The 18,589-nt window shown below is 37.2% G+C and overlaps 1 protein-coding gene across 3 annotated transcripts in view; it reads right to left on the reverse strand.

Moving 5' to 3' along the window:
• LCA5 (lebercilin LCA5) overlaps positions 1-18,589 on the reverse strand; it is a 106,931-nt gene that overhangs the window by 31,904 nt on the left and 56,438 nt on the right. The window contains exon 1 of one of the 3 annotated variants that reach the window (XM_036219658.1): positions 1,617-1,814. The exons of 1 other annotated variant lie outside the window; for it this stretch is intronic. The gene's annotated coding sequence lies outside the window, so the exon portion shown is untranslated. Of the gene's footprint in view, positions 1-1,562; positions 1,582-1,616; positions 1,815-18,589 lie in introns of those variants that run through there. One more of the 3 variants, XM_036219664.1, reaches the window with a different exon arrangement.

Below are 18,589 nucleotides of genomic sequence, written 5' to 3' on the forward strand. Positions count from 1 at the left end.
AAACACAATAATTAAAAGGCAGGCAGAGGAGGAGGATCCCACAAAGTAGATGAATAATGATAGGCAGGAGAAGAATGAGGAGAAGGGCTAGGATCTTTATCACAACGGACTTTAACTGTGTTTTACAGAATTACAATTCCGTGATTGTTTGACGTGTCTCTGACAAAAGAAAAATCTCTTTTCCAAAGTCACCACTTACTTTTTGATATTTGAAATAACACTTAGCTGAGAAACGAACTATTATTTCCTATTATGTATTTGGATAAACATACAAGTCAACATGCAACAGATCAAAGTGAAACATGTAGAATAATAGTAATATAAAATTCAAATGTGAAACTACAACTTGAAAAAATATAGATTAAAATAACCATAATAAAGAAGAAAATAGAAAATAAATCTTTAGAACTGTGCCACTTTTTCAGTTTTACTGTTGTCCAAATGCATGTAAGCCCCTTCCCACAAAACAAGAATTCATTTAAATAATGACTTTTAATCCCGAAGAGATATCTAATCCAAGTTTTTAACCTGAAGATAAAGAATGGCCATAAACATGTATGTGCCCAACTGTATTTTCCTAAGGACGAGAGTCAAACTTTCTTCAGCCCTTTAAAGAAGGGGTCCAAGATAAAAAAGATTTAAGAAAAATGCCATCCAATGCAGCCAATCAAATAGCTTACACAAACCAAATCCCAATAACAAATCCACTTGAACAAAACCATCCAACTTTTTATCCCATTTACCCAAGTATAAGTATGAACATCTCAAAACAATCCCCACAATATCAACTATTCCCATTCCCAAACGGAAAAAAAATAACCAATGACGCTAGTAGTTTGTTACCAGCCAGTAATTTACTTATTGATATTAGTAATTTGTCCAAAACTAAAAAGTGAGTAAGAGGGATTTAAACACAGATGAACTGTGCTCTTCACCACTGTTAAACACTGTCACTTGGTCTTGCCAAATAAAACGCCAAGGATCTAAGCACCCATTCCAATTCATCTATGCCAAGACACATTTTTTTTTTTTGCCAACTCTTTCCTCTTCTCATCCCTGAGACATGTCTAAAAATTTCCTTTCCACTCCTAATAGTCTTTCTACTCTAACCAGTCTTAACTTATTTATTATCCCTGAGCTATCCTCAGAGCCTCCTCCTCTTCCTTGGCCCTGTCCCTGTATTCCCATCTTCAGTCTCCACAGGCCTCTAGGGTTTTCTAATCAAGCCTAAGCCCTTCTTAAGATGCTTCTGCAGCGAGCTCCCTTCCGTCTCTTCCAGATCCTAATAACCGACCCTTCTCTAACTCCTCCGAACTTCCCAGTCCAGCACTTGACGGTCAACCTTCCCTCCTCCCGCCCTCTCCTAGCTGCAGGCACTTGATTTATTTTCCAAGACTTTCTTCTCCCCGCGTCCCCCAATCCTCTCCCATCCTTAATCCTTTCACTCCCCGCACTCCGCTTCCACAACTCCACTCGCACGCCCACTCCCATCCACGAACGCCTCACTTCCAGTCCGTCATACCTCGTACCCCCGCCCCCAACTCCCCAGTCTCTACACCCACCCTCAACCCGCCCCGGCTCCTCCTCAGAGCCGATGCCGCGTCACGCCTCCTCGCCTTTTCTCCGTGGACTAAACTCCCCGCCGGGGCGTCCGCGTCTGGCCTCTAAACAGTAAGAGCCTGACTCCTGCGGAATCTGTGCAGGCTGCGGGGCGGGCGCCGTGGTCGCCGGGATGCGGGAAGTTTGAACACTGGCCTGGGGTAGGGGCGGGGACTGCAGCTCCAGGGTGGCAGCTGCGCGGCGACCTCGGCTCCAGGGTAACGAAGGCGGAGGCCCAGACTCCACTGCGAGACGGCCGCAGCCAATGATTCCCGTCCCGATTTCCCATTGGCTTCTGTTGCCATATGGCCCTTTCTATTGGTTTCGGTGGGACTAGAAGGCGGGACTTTGAGTACAGGAGAAGGCAGCCATTGGTTGAGCACTCCAGCTGTAGCGGCGACCAGGAGTAGGGACGGCTTTAGCGCCGAAACTCATGGAGGCTCGCCCGGCCATTTAAACTGCAAAGTGAAGCGAGATCGCAGATGGTCCTGGGCCTCGGGTGTTGGGAGGAGGAGGACGCGCGCGGAGGGGAAAGGGAGGGCTCGTGAATTACAGAAATTGGCAACCGAGGAATTGAAAACGTTAAAAATGGTCTCGAATCCCTTTTGGTAATACATTTTAAGTTAGAAAAGAAATAAATACTAATTTAGTTACTTTTTGGTCTTAGTCCCGAAATTGCTGAATTTCAAGATGTGGAGTTAGTGTACTAATGCTCCTGCCTCGAGACCCCGGCCTTCATCAGTCACGAACGCGCCGAGGGTTGGGCCTGAAAGTGATTTTTAGGTTCTGGAACAAATTTGGAGTAGAATGACGTTCGAAACATTTGCACACAAAATTTTAAAAGGAAATGTCTGTGGTGCATTAACATATTGAGAGCTGCTTTATGAAATATTTCCCCTTTAAAAAAAAACTGACAGTGCATCAAACGGCATTATTTGCAGGAGACAGGGAAGATAAAAAAAAATCTCAGTGAAGGTTATTTTAAGCCTTCTAAGCCTTCTGATCATCAAAATGGCTTAACACCGCACTGCGCCATTCTCGCCACTGTTAATTTCTCGAGAACCGGGATTTACCTCCATTCTGCAGAAAATCCAATTCTTGAAGGCAAAGGCTTTCTAATCAATCTTCTGACCATGAATTACAGTAATTCAGTTTCTTGCTTGACTTTGTTTTCCGAACTTTGCACTCTTTCAAAGCTTTCATTTTATCCTGTCAATATATTTTCCTTTCAGTTACAGACTTACCCACCTGAACAACACTGCAATTAAATGTAATTTTCCGTATGCAAGATCTATCTATCAGTAAAAGATAGCGATCACCTGTTAGTGACAAATTAAGAAGAGTAATTCCTAAAACTGTACTGAAATAACTTTTCATCGCTTTGTTCAAATTTGCTAATTCCCTTCATTAAAATAACTCGCTAGTTATTATTGACTCAAAGTTAGTACTGTGTAGTTTAATAAACTCACTGGTGTATTACTTTTAAATAGTTTTTAAAAAGAGTCAAGAAACATGCTCTATTTAGGTGAAAAACCGTCTATACCCAGAGTTAAATGGGGGTTAACAATCAAGAACAGCTGAGAATGAAACTATGTTTTATTCAGCACTCAGAATACGCTAGGCAGTATCATCTTATTTTATTTTTACTCATTCTAGACAGGTATTGTTACTCATCATTACACCTGAGGAAACAGATTCAGAGGCTAAAGAATCCACAACAAAATACTAAAGTAGTAAGTGATGGGGCCAACATCAAGCCTACCTCTGCTCAATTCCAGGTTTCAAATTGAATGCCTTTAATGTATTTCACCTACAGCTTAACAGAGTTGTTGTAAAGCAAGAAAGTGTTTAAAAGGTTGTCTAATTGTATGTAACACATTTTCAAGATCTTTTCAATGTGCAATTTTTTTTAATTCACTTCATCACATTTGGAAAAACATTCATTTGACCTCGAATAAAGACCAGAAAAATTTATAAACCTACAGAAGTAAAAACCAGTTTATTGAACAATTTTAAAAATGTTATTCCAAAATATGAAATAATAATTTCAAGTTTCAAATGATTTTACATGGGTTGGATATAATCACTTTGACAGGATTAGAATTTTCTAAGATTATAGCATTTGCCATTTCATTTCATGATATACTACATAGGATTCAGCTTTTCAGGAAAAAAAACCAAAGCCAACAAAACTACATTTTTATATTTCTGTCACCTGAAATTACATTTAACAGGAATTAGCCTTCTTATTTTTAAAGATTATATTTATGAAAGAATTATACTAATAATTATCAAGCACTTTGGAGTATTATTTTTAATATTCCTGGGATTACATTAATGTTATATCTCCAGATTTGGTATATTGCTAACTAAATGTTTCGTTTCTACAGGGCTTTGATTGCTTTGTTTTATGCTATGTGGTGATAGTATAGATACTATTAAAATCTTCCTAGAAATGCTTGGCAATAGGATTATTCCCATTTTCCACATGGGAAACTAAAGAGTTTGGAAATTTTGTTATAAGTTTTATAAAATTAATAGGCAAAGTAATAAGTAGAGTAACTGTAGACAATCCAGAAATTACCATAACTATAATTTTATAGGGATATATTACAAATAATATTTGAAAAGCACTCCAGTATAACTATCCTTAGCTAACGTTCAGTTGTCCATTTAATACCATTCTGAAAAAAACCAAAAGCAGCACTGTAACACTTTTATACACTTTACCTAGGTATATGATAAGTAATACAAAATTCAAAAATTTTAAATCTAACTTTCTGGTATCCATATTGCTAGAAAAAAATTAAACTTAATAATAAATTGTAGGTAAATAGTAGTTTGTCAGCATATAATAACTGTTAAACAGCCTAATATGTTAGGTATTTAAAAGAAATTTAATGGCTTAGGAAAATTTGAATTGGGTGTAAACCCCAAAAATAGAGACACAGAAAGTGGTCTGCTCTTACATAAACAAATGCAGTCTTAAATGTCTAATCAATGTATTGTATACTTCAAATTAATAACAAAATAAAAAAAAAACAAATGTAGTCTAATTGTTATTGTTTGCCTTTCAGTATAGAAAGCTGATAGATACTCTTTGATTACTCTGTTTAAAGGATAAATCTTTTCTTGGTCATTTTGATGAAACTTACAAGTTATTTTGTTAGTGGAGAAAGAAAACTATTGAGATGTTTATGAATATTTTTCTTTCATAATTGTTAAATAAATTGTTAATAGTTTTTCAGTGTCTTGGAGTTTATTTGAATGTGCTAGGATTTTGCTTTTGTTTTGCCTAAAAGGAACTAAACCAAAAGTTGGTTTAAGCAACTTTTTAATACATTTTAAGATTTTGTTACTCCACAATTACATCTCTAAGGAAACTGATCTACAGATCAGATTCCATCTTCAAAGCAGTACGATAGCATTAAAGAAAACCATAATTCTATTTGTATTCATATTTTTAGATTTGAAAGAGAATTTCAATACAATTTTCTTAGTAGACAACTGCCTATTCTCAACTGAAAATAAACCATGGGAGACTGAATTTTTAATTGATAATAAATATATAGGTAAAGAAGAAGTAATTTTCCTACTTTGGAGTCCTAGCATTATAAATAGCCATTTATTTCTCTAGTGAAAATAGGAAAATGGCATAGCAGAATTGCACTGAAAAATTTCAGAGTGAGAAACCACCATTCATTCATTAAATACATATTGAGTACTTATTAGGTATCCTCGGGGAATACAGGGATGAAAAATGAAGTTCTTGTTGTACATCTGTTCACTGTCTAATGAACAAGAAAGATGAATTTCTGGGATTGCAGGTACTGTGTAATAAGGGAGATTATAAAGGTATGCCTCGGGTGCAAAGAGGGCTTAAAAAAGGATTCAACTCAGCCCCGTGACCCAGACATGCTTCCCAGAGGAAGTAATTCTTGAATTACAGTTTATGCCACATAAAAGCTAACCAGAATAGGAAGATATTTAAGGTAGAAACAAATCAGTATATACGCAGGCATTAGAAAAGCACAGCAAACAGTTTAGTAAAACATGATAGAGGAATATATAGTAAAGAAAGGTGAGGGGTACACTGAGAGAGGGAGTGGCGAGAGAAATGCCCCAGAGAGGAGGCAAAGACTATGTGTTTAAATGCTTTTTAAGAAGCTTATATTTAATCCCAAAAGCCATATGCAGTGACTAATAAATTTTTGAACAGAGGACTGATATGATTTGATCTGCACTTTAGAAAGATTATCCCAGTGGCATCATGCAGGGTGAGACTAGAAGCAGAAAGGTCAGCTAAGACCTTCAAAACTTCAGGAAGGGGACCAGTAACTTAAGGAAGATGTGAAGAAGGTGTGAATCAAGTAATATCAGTTGAGCATTTTATATTCCTGGTCCTGAGTTTACAGTTTTACATACACATTTTAACCCTTGCTATAACCCATTTTAATCCTTACTACAACTCTATGATACAGTATTGTTTTTATTACTGTTTTTTGTTTGTTTGTTTGTTACAAGTGAAGGCTGCAGTTGAAAGAGGCAAAGTACTCTGCCCAAGGTTACAGTTAAGAAAGAGAAGAGTAGGGACTTACATTCTTGTATATTTGACTCCAGAACCTGAGCTTTCAACCCCCTGTTTTTAAACTGGTTATAACTCATTAATGAATCATCTAATCACTTTATGGTTTATGACCACTTTTTTTTTTTTTAAATGGATACAGAGTAGAATAGAAAATGTCAAGAAGGAAAAGTATCTTTTTATGAAACTTTTAATACACACACACACACACACACACATATTTACTATGGCTCAAAGTAAAAAACATTTGAAAACAACTATAATATGTTATACTGCAATTGTAGTGAGGAAAGAAAAAAATGGATATGTGCTACCTGGGTTACAAGACTGGATTGCTGACTTTGTGGGAGGATGACAGGGGAAGAAGAAGCCTGGGTTGCCCCTAAATTCCTGGCTAAGACACCTGGCATCCTTCATCAGTACAATGAGTCCAGAAGTGCAAGTGTGAAGGAAAGGACAAAAATAAGTAGTTTGGGGAGGTTTGGAGAAACATGTCAGAGTGAGAGACATCTCCAGATTTCTCCCTTTGAAACGACAATAAGTTTAACATCTAAAAGTCAACCAAAAACACCCAAATTGCACACCAGCAAGTCTGAGAATGGGATCTGTGCATAAGAGCTACCACAGGTTAAAAAAAAAAAAAAACTAATAAGTAGTTTGGGGACTGTGTTTGAGATATCTATGGGACATCCAGGTGAAAATGAAGATGGCATTTCTTAGGAAGTTAAACATACAATTCTAACATGACCTAGTAATTTTATATGAAGGTATTTACACAGTAGAAGTTAAAACATATATAAAAAATACGTGATCAACAGTGTTTAAGGCAGCTCTATTCATATAAGGCACAGCAGGAAACAACCTAAATATGCATCATCATGAGAATGTTTAAAACATACTACAGTAGTCCCCCTTGCAGTTTGGGGACTACTATACTATATACTAAACATGCCCACACACACTACTGTCTGAAAATATTAAATGGAAAATTCCAGAAAAACAATTCACAGGTTTAAATTGTGTGCTATTTTGTGTAGTGTGATGAAATTAAGAGCTGTCCCACCTGGGACATGAATCATCCTTTTGTTCAGTGTACCCACACTGTATACTCTACCCACCCATTAAATAACTTAGCCATTTAGGTTATCAGATCAACCGTTGAGGTATAACAGGGCTTACATTCAAGTAACCCTTATAATAGCCTAACACTATGTCACAATGACTACATCATTCACCTCACTTCGTCTCGTCACACAGGCATTGCCTCATCTCACATCATTACACAAGAGTTAGTGCAGTACAAAACAATATTTTGAGAGAGATCACATTCATATGTTATTACAGTATATCATCATAATTTTTCAATTTTATTATTAAGTTAATTAATAGTAAGTTAATCTCTCATGCCTAATTTATAAATTAAACTTTATCATAGGAAAAAACATAGTTGTGTATATAGGGTTTGGAACTATTCACAGTTTCAGGTATGCACTGGGGTGGAGTGTAAGAACATATCCCCCAGGGATAACTGGGGACTACTGTATATCCTTAAATCGTTATGCTGGTCATCAGTAGAATTAACTATTGATCAACATGGATGAATTTCAAAGACATGATGCTGAGCAAAAAAAGTCAGAAATGAAAGAATGTATTCTGTATATTTCCATTAATAATTCAAAAAGAGGCAGTTAATTTATACTGGTGAAAATCAGAACCATCAGCTATGGGAAAAAGAGAAGCAACTGACTGGAAGAGAATCAAAGAGATTTTTAGATGATCTAAATATACTATGTCTTGACTGAGGTGGTAGTTAAAAGAGTGTTTCCTTTACCAAAACTAATAAAAGTCGATAGCATTTTTCTTTGTATGTGAACTTTACCTTAAATAAGGCTTCATTTATTTAAAACACACACACACACACACATTGTTTTATATAATAGAAAAATTATATATGTAGAAGTAGACCTGGCTCCAGATATTGTTGGATCCAAGTGCTCAATGTCGTTAAAATTTTGTTTTTTCTTTACCTCTTCCATGTACTTTACTGTGTGTTGATTTTATATCAGGCAAGGTTTCCGTGCTGGGTATGACCACCAAAGCTCCAAACTTACATTCTACTCACCTAGCAACCCCATTAGAAAAAGAACACTTCTTTTCTGATTGGTTCAGCAGAAATCCTGGTACTAACTCTGATTGCTCATACCTGAATATGAAGTAATTACTATGGCCAAATGGTTGCTTGGGGTTGGGGAGGGGAAAAGGGTATGAACAGTCACCTGAAATTTTATGTTCTCCCAGAAGAGTTGAGAGAGGTGGTTCTGCAGAGGAAAACTGGAACGTTACTAGAAGGAATACTGGACAGACCCAATAGATGTCCCCAGCCGTGATAATGGTAACTTTATTAAAATTGGTCCATAGACCAGTATGGTATACTTGTTTTTAAAATTCATTTAAGAAAAACATATGCAATTCTAAGTTTTCCAGTCTGTAAATACAGATAAACCACTTATATCAGTGCAAAGTTAAACTGGAATAGTGCCAGTCATATGCCTATTGCTTCTCAGATCCTAGCCTGCCTTTCTATATTCTATTATGTGATATTGGGGCTAGTAGTTGGCAACTGTATTTCCCAAACTCCTTTGCTGGTTGGCTCACTCTTAGGTTCTGCCAAAAGGAGGCATTAGGGAAAGGTTGGAAGGTAGGAGTTGGAGAAAAAAAAGTTTCTTGGTGTCCCTGTTCAGTGTTATTCTAGCAGCAGAAGTTGGCTTTCGTCTAAGTTTGCTGCCCCTAGGACTAGATTTCTAGAGCTGTCTCCTAGGGGTGTGGACACCAGCCCTGTGGGGCCCTTTCTCAGAGTGTCAAGGTTCAGGGGCCCCCACCCCTATTCTTTTGTTCCCTTAATCATGAAGGTTAACTGCTTGCAGAAGTTACAAATATCTTGGTTATCTCAGTATTCCCTTTGTGATCTTTCAAACTTTCAACACTTAAGTATCGATTCTCTATATTAAACATCTTCAGTTTAAACCTAGTGTTATTTCTCTTTTCCCAACGGCATCCTGACTGAACTAATAGTACCTTTAGCCAGATTTTGGAGGTGAAGATGAAATACCTACTTCCTTGTCTGTTACTCTGTTAGATGGGTTCCAGTGAATAGTTACTTGCTGTTATAGACTGAATGTTTGGGTCCCCCAAATTCATATGTTGCAATACAATCCCCAATGTGATGATGTTAGGAGATGGGGCTTTTGGGAGGTAATTAGGTCCTGAAGGCAAAGCCTTCATGAATGGGGTTAGTGTCCTTACAGGAAAAGACCAGAAAGCTAACTCTTTGTTCTCTGCCTTGTGAGGATACAATAAGAAGATAGTGGTTCATATATACAATGGAATATTACTCAGTCATTAAAAAAAAAATGAAATCCTACCATTTGCAATGACATAGATAGACCTAGAAGTTACTATGCTGAGTGAAATAAGTCAGACAAAGAAGGATAAATACTATTATGATTTCACTTAAATGAGGAATCTAAGGAACAAAAAGAACAAACTAATCAAAAACAGACTCACAAATACAGAGGACAATGTGGTGATGCCCAGAGTGGAGGGGGGTTGGGGGGCTGAGAGAAAGGGGTGAAAGAATAAAGAAGCACAAATTAGTAGTTGACAGATGGTCATGGGGATGGGGAGCATGACATAGGGAATGCAGTTAGCATTAATGTAATGGCTAGGTAGAGAGCCAGAGGAGAGAAAGAGCGATTAGCAGGATTGTTTTATAAACTATATAGATGTCTAACCAATGTACTATTACTTGAAACTAATAATAAAATTAAATTAAAAAGAAGAAGAAGAAGTCATCTGCAAAACAGGAAGTGAATCTTCTCACCAGATGCCAGGTCTGCCAACATCGTGATCTTGGACCTCCCATCCTCCAGAACTCTGAGAAATAAACTTCTGTTGTTTAAGCCACCTGGTCTTAGTATTTTTTGTTATAGAAGTCTGAACTGATGAAGACACTTGTTATGTCCAGATGTTTTATATAATTTAGTCAAACAGTGCTCGCAGTTCTCTTGCCTTAAGGTACAAAAACAGTAGAGAACTGGCCTGGGATGGATCTGAGTAATGGTCCCATGCTGCAGTAAGATACTATTTTCTCTGACAGTTCCTGATTGAAATACTGGAGCTTGACTCTTCCCCTTGGAAAAGTTTTTCCCCATGAGGATTCTGAGGTCTATGACTCAAGCTGAGATTCTCACTGCATGTAAGTAGCATCTACAATCTATGTGGCTCGGTACTAAGGCTAATGAGTTGATGGACTAGGCACACATGCCTAGAATATAAATGAGAAGATTGAATGAGTGTGCTCATTATTAGGTTTGTAGCCTACATTATTACTCCACCCCCCCCAAACATAAACAATAGCCCCCCCCCAAAAAAAAACATAAAAATTTTAGTACCTTCCAGAGAGCAACTAACACAATAGGTGACCAAACAAGTATCAAAATGGTTTTGAGTATGATCTTATATTTGTGTAGCATTTTGCAGAGCACTTTTGTTAAGATTACTTCATTTGATTTTAAAACAACCCTGAGAAATAAGAAGAAGGGCAGATATTTTCCACTTTTAACAGATGAGGAAACTGACCCTGAGGTTAAATCAGATTTGTCTAATAGGAATATAATGTGAACCACATATTTAATTTTAAGTTGTCTAGTAGTCACTTTAAAAAAGGTTTAAAAAGTGAAATTTTTACAATATATTTTTAACAATATATCTAAAGTATTATCGCTTCAACATATAATCAATAAACATTATAAATAAGATGTTTCATATTTTTTTGTACTAAGATTTTGAAACTTAGTGTATATTTTAAGGTTACAACACATCTCAATCCAGATCAGCCACAATAGTCACATGTGGGTTGTGGCTACCCTTATCTGACAATATAGGGTTAGATTATGTACCCAGAGCCATATAACAGGAAGTAGTGGTCCCCCTTAGCCAAGCTTCTGAAAAGGGAAATAATGGTCTGGCAACCTAGAGATCTCAATTCCAGATACGACTCTGCCTCTTACTGGTTGTGGGACAGAGCACAAGGCATCTGTCTTCTTTAAAGCTTGGTTTCTGGTTTGTTAAAGCAAATGGCATTATCAGATGTCTTTACCAACTTTCCCACCTACCCCCCAGCCTTTCTGCAAATGAAATCTTGTATGGAAATCCAATATTTAAACATTAGTAAGCATATTTAAAACATAAGAGCCGCTTCTCTCTTGAAGGAGGCATGGCAGTGGGGAGTGAGGGGCACATGTGGATTACGACCTGTTTAGTATACACAGGTATTTGTGCGTGCAAACACACACACACACACACACACACACACACACACACACTCATATTCCGAGGTGGCTCTGATGAACCCTTTGGGCATATGTGAAAACCCTAAGATCTCTCTTGTTTTAACAATGTCTTTGATCCGGTGGATAAAATTCCACTTAGGCGTGTTGACTCTTGCAGCCAGTGTTTAGTTTAAGCTTTAATCAAGGAAGAGAAAGTACTATTGTAAGTCCAGTACTGTCCACAGACATTAGTATACTGGTGTCTGACTCATATTTTGAGTTTCAAAGGTCATCGATTTGTATGAATGGAAGGGGTCTTTATAGTCAATTATTCAAGTGGTTTTCTGATTTTTTTTCCCCTTCATCCTAGAAGCCTCTCTTCAAACAGTACCCTACACAAAAATGTAAAATACTTTGATAGAGTCAGGGCGGCCCTGCAAAGTTCAGATGGATGAGAAGAGGTAGAACCATAAGAGCTCAGCAATTCCAAAATACCCTCTTCCAGAGCAGCCCCCAAGAATCCTCTCTCAAAACACCAAGACAAACCAACATACAATTTTAACAACCAAAGTCTAAGCCCAGCTCCAACCCTTTCATCCAAAGAGGAAACCGAGGCCCAGTGAGGTGTTCAAAGTCCCACCACTAGCTGTCAGAGCTGGCATAGAATCCAGTCACTGAGATGCTGGAGGTTGCTATTACTGGCTCACCAAAGCCAAATGTTACATTTTCAGAAATTCTGTAAGCCAGTCGACATTACATTGGTACCTGGAAATGAGGCATCTTGAAAATATTTACACCACAGAAGTCAGCAAGTGCTATAAATCAGGGCTTTCCCTAGAAAGCTAGTTGCTAAATTTTTACCAGCCCACCTCCAAACACAGGGGTCCTGAGTCCAGATCTCTATACACTATGTAGCAGCCTGAGAATAAATGCACTGCCTTTTGATAGGAAACAAAATTTTAAATTAATAAAAAGTTAAAAATAAAGTAAAAAGTTGTGTCTGTTCATGAAGAACTTAATACCTAAAATAGCAATTTTTCTCAATATTTATCACTTTCTATTGTCCTGTGGGTACTGGTTTATTCGATTCTTTCAAGCTGTTACTCGGAGGCTTCAGCTACTTCGGGGATTGATTTTTTAATGTTCGGTGAGCCAGGCAGGTCAAAGCTTTAGGACATTAGTTAAAATTAAAGCCTAAACATGAAATAAGGAGAACATAAAAGAAACTCTTGAAACTGCTGTTTGAGTAGTGAATGATCTGATGATATACCTTCTCTCTCAGTCCCCCTCTGGTTCTATTTCTGGCTAAGAAGGTATTAAAAGGTCGGTGTAAACAACTGCTGGTCTCCAAGCTTCTCTGTTGGCCTCGTGCCTCCTCCTATTTAATCCTCCCAACTGAACTTCTGATTCATAGTCTTAACAATGACCCTTTCCTTCTGTTTCTCCCTCCCCTCCCTTCCCTGCTTTTCTTACAGTCCTTTGTGGTGCTGCTGCAGCTCTCCTCCCAGGCCTGCTTGGGCATGCTTGTGATGTCAGATGCTTGCACTTCAGCTGTCCTTTTGTATCCATGGTGATGGATGAAAAATAAGCTGCTTTGCAGTGATTTGAACTTTAATCTACTCAAATGATGCATGCTTTATTACTCAGGTGACTTTTCCCCCTAATACTGGAATTATTAAAGAGGAAGTAACATACTTCTTTTTCCCTTTCCTTTTTTAAAAAACCCTTTATGCCTTGGTAAATTCAAATAATTTTCTTTGATCTCGGCATCTGAAAATTTTTTCTTGATAGTTAAATCCATGGGAAAATAATGTCAGAAAAACGATTCCAAAGTAATAGAAATTATAAAAGATATTAAAGTTCCTTCTCACTACATCTACATAAGTAACTTGTATTAGGCTAAGTAACGCATGGAGGACCCACATACAATAAGAAAAATGTGACGAAACTGTGAAACATTTACAAAGTAGTGTTACTAACTTAACACTAGTGGTACTTGAAATAATGTTAGTGGTCTATACACATATGTTAAATAACTGGCTTCATATTTTTCTGAATTCAGTCAGGAAAGAGAAAACCTCAGCCTGGGGTAGTCTTTATAACACCTTACTAATACTTGCTAACCATTAAAGAAAAAAAAAGAGCAGATTTTTGTACACAAATTTTGCATGTAATAGTATTTAGCTAAAATGTAATAACTGTTTAAATTCTATCAATTTTCATAATTGCTTTCCATTTATAAATGACACTAACTTTCCAGTGATGTAAAATTTCCTAATATTAAAAAATAAGATGCAATCAATACTATAAGTGATACAAACAAATAGGAAAAATGATAAAGTAGTAGTCATGGGAAACTACAATTGCGCTACAGTAAACAGCCAAACACCCTTGCAGCCCCAGAAAGATATATGGGGCATACATTTATACACTTTTCCTAAGTTAAATATTATCTCTCATTTTACTGCTACAAAAGTTTGGACATCCAGTGATCAATGTATCCAGAGATTTGTAAACCTTGGGAGAAAATAATGTTATATGAAATATCTAGAATAGGCAAACTCATAGAGACAAGTAGAATAAAGGTAGCTAGGGCCTGGAGAAGGGGGAATGAGAAGTTAATGTCTAATGGATACAGACTTTCTGTTTGGGATAATGAAATGTTCTAGAAAGAGTCAGTGGTGACAGTTATACAACATCCTAAATGTACTTAATGCAACTGAATTGTACTGCTAAAATGGTTAAAATGGTAAGTTTAATGTAGATGTGTATGTGTGTGTGTGTGTGTGTGTATTTACCACATTTTCTAAAATGTTGCAATTTTTAGCTGATGTTATCCTTAGTGAAAGAAGTTTTAGTGAACTGACATCGGTAGAAGCTAGTGATGGGTGAGAATCTGGCATTAGAGTTAAGTGAAGCTGATACGCACAGGATGTCCCACCCGAAAATTCAAAGGCAAAGCAGACTTGTGGCAAGTCCAGGCTGTGGCTAAGTATCAGTAACCGTGCAATTCATTCTTTAGATTGGATCCTGAGACAAGAACAAGAAACCTGGCTGTGTAGGCTCAAGTAAGGAAGTATGAGCCCACTTGACTTTTTTGGCATTGTGCAACTCTCTTCTTATCAACTCGTAGTGGCCAATTACCTTCTCTTAGTGACAGGACAAGAGTCATGGTATCTGGACCAGGTAGCAGGGTAGGGAGAACACAGTAGCAATGTCATGTTACTTGGTCCAATTGATAACACCAAAATTAATAATTGGGAACAGAAGCCAGACAAAAGAATAAAATTTTCTAATGATAAAGACAATATATTTTCTAACAACAGTATTTAAAAAAACAATTCTAATGTTATGAAAGTTGAAATAAAATTGGTGATATAAATTATAAATTACATAATATAATTAATACAAATTAGCAAATATGATTCATGAAAGAAAAATATTCTTCTACTGGGGCTTATTCAAAAGTACACAACCAACCTTATTACTATCGACCACCACATTAGGAAACTCCTCTCTTCACCTTCACTTCACCAATGTTATGGCCTAGTGGGTGGGGGTGAGGGAGGAAATCCAAGAGAATAATTCATAGAGATTCATAAGATGACTTGGAGAAGAGGAGACTGGCATCTTGCTCCCTGACTAATCCTTGCTAAGTTCTAGCCCCTCTGTAACTTTGTGCTGCTACTGAATAAAGCACTTGAGACAGTTCTTGGAAGTTTTCCATTGTTCATAGGGCACCCATAGTGACTAATCTCCATTTCCAGTCTAGAAATTTCTGAAGGTGGGAGTAGAAAATATACTGCCAATAAGGCTTAAAGATAACATATGTAGAAGATGAGGGCTCCTGCCCCCAGTCTGGTTCACCATGACCTTAAAATGACATGGCAAGGATATCTGAGGTTTCACGATTCTATGTAAAGGTGTGGGAAGTCAGAGGAGAAGTGGAAGAGCATGGGGCTGCCTGGGAGGCTGCTGGGTAGTAGATGCACATCCCAGAGAAGAAGCTGGGAGGATGAACTGCTGGTTGACCTGAGAGAATGTAGTTTGGCTCTCTCTTCCTCACAGCAACAGGGAACCTGGGAAAATCCAAGCATTGCCCCAAGGGAACCACATTTCACCTGTTTGGAGAACCTCTCCTCTGGGACACTAGTGTCAGACATGCACATGCTGAACCACAGTGAAGCCAGTGATGCTTCCTCACCTCTAACCCCGTTCACTTAAGAAGGTGAATGAATGCCTTCCCTCTCCCACCACCAGAGCCAGCTGCAGTGCCTTCTATACTTCTGTCTTGTTCAGTGTTCTAGCTTCTACTGCATGGGGGAAAGGAAAAGAAATTGAATCAGAAATGAGACTAAAGTCTTAAAGCCAGATTGTACTTCAAAACCTGAAGTAACCAGAATATTATGGAATCTGTCCAAGATGTTAATCTGGAATTCAATGGAGCGCAGCTGAAAATAGCAGCTGGCCAAAAAAATACTATTTTTATTAATATCCCACTGAGCTGAAATAGCTCAATTAATATACAGAGTCAAATTAAATACATAATTTTATATGATTATTTTTCACTTAATAATCATAATTTTCTCATCTTAAAAAATCTTCATAAATACCATTTATAGTAGTCTCATATTTCCACATTACAGATGTCATAATTTATGTAACCATTACTCTATTATAGGATATTGGTGTTGTTCTCAAATTTTGAGAATTGAATTATATTTGTTCCTTTGATGTGATGATGATGATGATGATGATGATGATGATGATGATTAAATATCCACTGATCTATAGACAAAAGAGATTCTGACTACCTAGCGACTCATTAGAAGACAGTTGGGGTATTGATATGGCAGCCAGGAGTTTTGATGATGTGGTTACTAAGCTGGCAGCATCACATCTTTTATCTTTCTAGTGTTTGCCAATTTGTGCAGAGCCAATGGCTCTAGTCTTAGAGTTTATAACATATCCCTGTCTTCTAAAATATAAGCACCACAAGGGTGGGAGTTTGTCTCTGTTTTATTCTCTGCTATATGCCGAGCACCTGGAACAAAGTTAGGCACTAAAAATCAATCAATCAATAATTCTAAGTAGAAGTGAGATATAATTTCCCTTTGGTTATTATAGAGTGGGTTTATGGGAACCACATAAGTAGGTGGTTAGGGCAAGAATGGATCTAAGAAATAGTGAAAGAAGGCAGGACCTATAGCAGAAGGCAGAAACAAAGGAGAAGAGGGAGCTTTAGATCTGTGGCATCTGAATAAATATTGATGTAATCTTATGGCTTTGTTTTTATTAAGATCTAAATTAATTAATCCAATTAGTACGATATTAGGCTTATTATAAGATGGTTGAACCCAAGTAATGGCCAATTATTCTCAGTGTTGCCAAGAGGTAGACTAAACACCATCTCTAACCCTCTGCCTCTCAAAGTCTTAGTGAAATAACTGAAAAACCATTAAGTAAACTAAAAAATATACATGTTTAAAGATTAAAAACATAACATTAAGGGATGGAGGTATGGAATGAAGATAACAGTTGTCTAAATGGTTAAGGAGCTTCCTAAAACTACACAGGATTAGACTAAAGGAGCAAATAGAGAAATGAAAAACTACAGCCCAAAACTTCTTAGATAAGGATGCCCAAAGATATTCCAAGTTCAGAGACATTAGTAAAAGTAAATTCAGGATAGGGATAGCATCAGGGTAACTAATTAAAGAAGAGTTGAGGCAAAATCAGGTCTTCCCCACTCCCCTTTCCATCTCCTTCCCCTAGGTTTACATTTCCAAACTCAGTCTATAAGTACAGCACATGGTAACTACTTAAAGCCATGAGACAATATCAATGATATCAACTTCAACAATTCAAAAAATATAACAAAAATCAAGGAGGAAGGTAGTGGATTATCTGTTAGTGTCCTAATTTCTTCAAGTTTCATAGCAAATTGCTGAATACTTTTTAAGGTAGTAAGAAATAGAAGTGTAATGTATTATTTGAAGCTAGAGAGTAAACACCACAAACAAACAAAAATCCCTTAAAAATATCCAGTGGGCTACTGATGAAAATTATTATCTCTGAGGAGTGAGACTTGGGAAAGGAGGTGGGGGAGGGGCAAGGAGTCTCAGACACATTTGATAATTTAAAAAGTTGTCTGAGTTTTCATATTGCTTTAATAAAAACAAACTGATTTTTAATGCTTAGTAAGAAAAAATTGTAAAGGAATACATTAAAATGTTATTAGTGGTTGTTGTTAATGATAAGAATTACGGACAGTTCTTGTTTTTGTTTGATACAATTTTACATTTTCAAGCTTCCTATCTTCATTACTTCTATAGTAGAAAAAATTCATTAAGAAAATGTTATGCCCATGGGTTTGCTGTAAGATATTACAGATGCAAATAAAGAATTTCACATGATATTTAGCTGAAGGGAGGAGAATCAAAGAGGCCAACAGGAAAGGCTGGACTTTGTAGTTCCTGGTAACAGAAAGAAGCAGAAGTTGGAACTGAAGATAGGAAGCTGGCACAAGTTTCAGAAAGGAATAAATTCTGAGTGTACACTGGAATGGAAACTTTGATCAGCCATGGAGTTTACTGAGCCACTCCTGGATTTTTTTCCCCCACAGTGATCCTCTTCTTATCTAGATTTTTCCTCACTTATTTATCACAACCAGATAAAAATCTGACCACCTCACAGATCACAAATGAGACCTTCCCCACTAGGACATCTTCTGCCTGGAGCTTCTGCTTCCTGGTTTTGTACTTACTGATCATGTCCATCACAGAGCAGATATGATCTTACAGAGTGTTTCACGATCACCTGACTACTGTTACTACTTGGTCAAGGAGTCAGGGCCATGCAGGCTTTCGAGCTCTTTTAAAGGCTGGTCACCATATATAGTGTGGTTAGTGCAGGATATTATCAGAAAGTAACTGGTAACTGTGAGAGGTGCCTCTCTGCACAGCAGCCTCTAGGCTAGCACAACCATCAGCGCCTTCAGCAAACCTGTCTTACTTGTACTGCAATGTCATGACCATGGCATCTGTCTCTGTGCCTTTCTTTTAATAGTTTTTCT

Source organism: Rousettus aegyptiacus, unplaced genomic scaffold (assembly GCF_014176215.1).
Source record: "Rousettus aegyptiacus isolate mRouAeg1 unplaced genomic scaffold, mRouAeg1.p scaffold_m13_p_1, whole genome shotgun sequence".
NCBI lineage: Eukaryota > Metazoa > Chordata > Mammalia > Chiroptera > Pteropodidae > Rousettus > Rousettus aegyptiacus.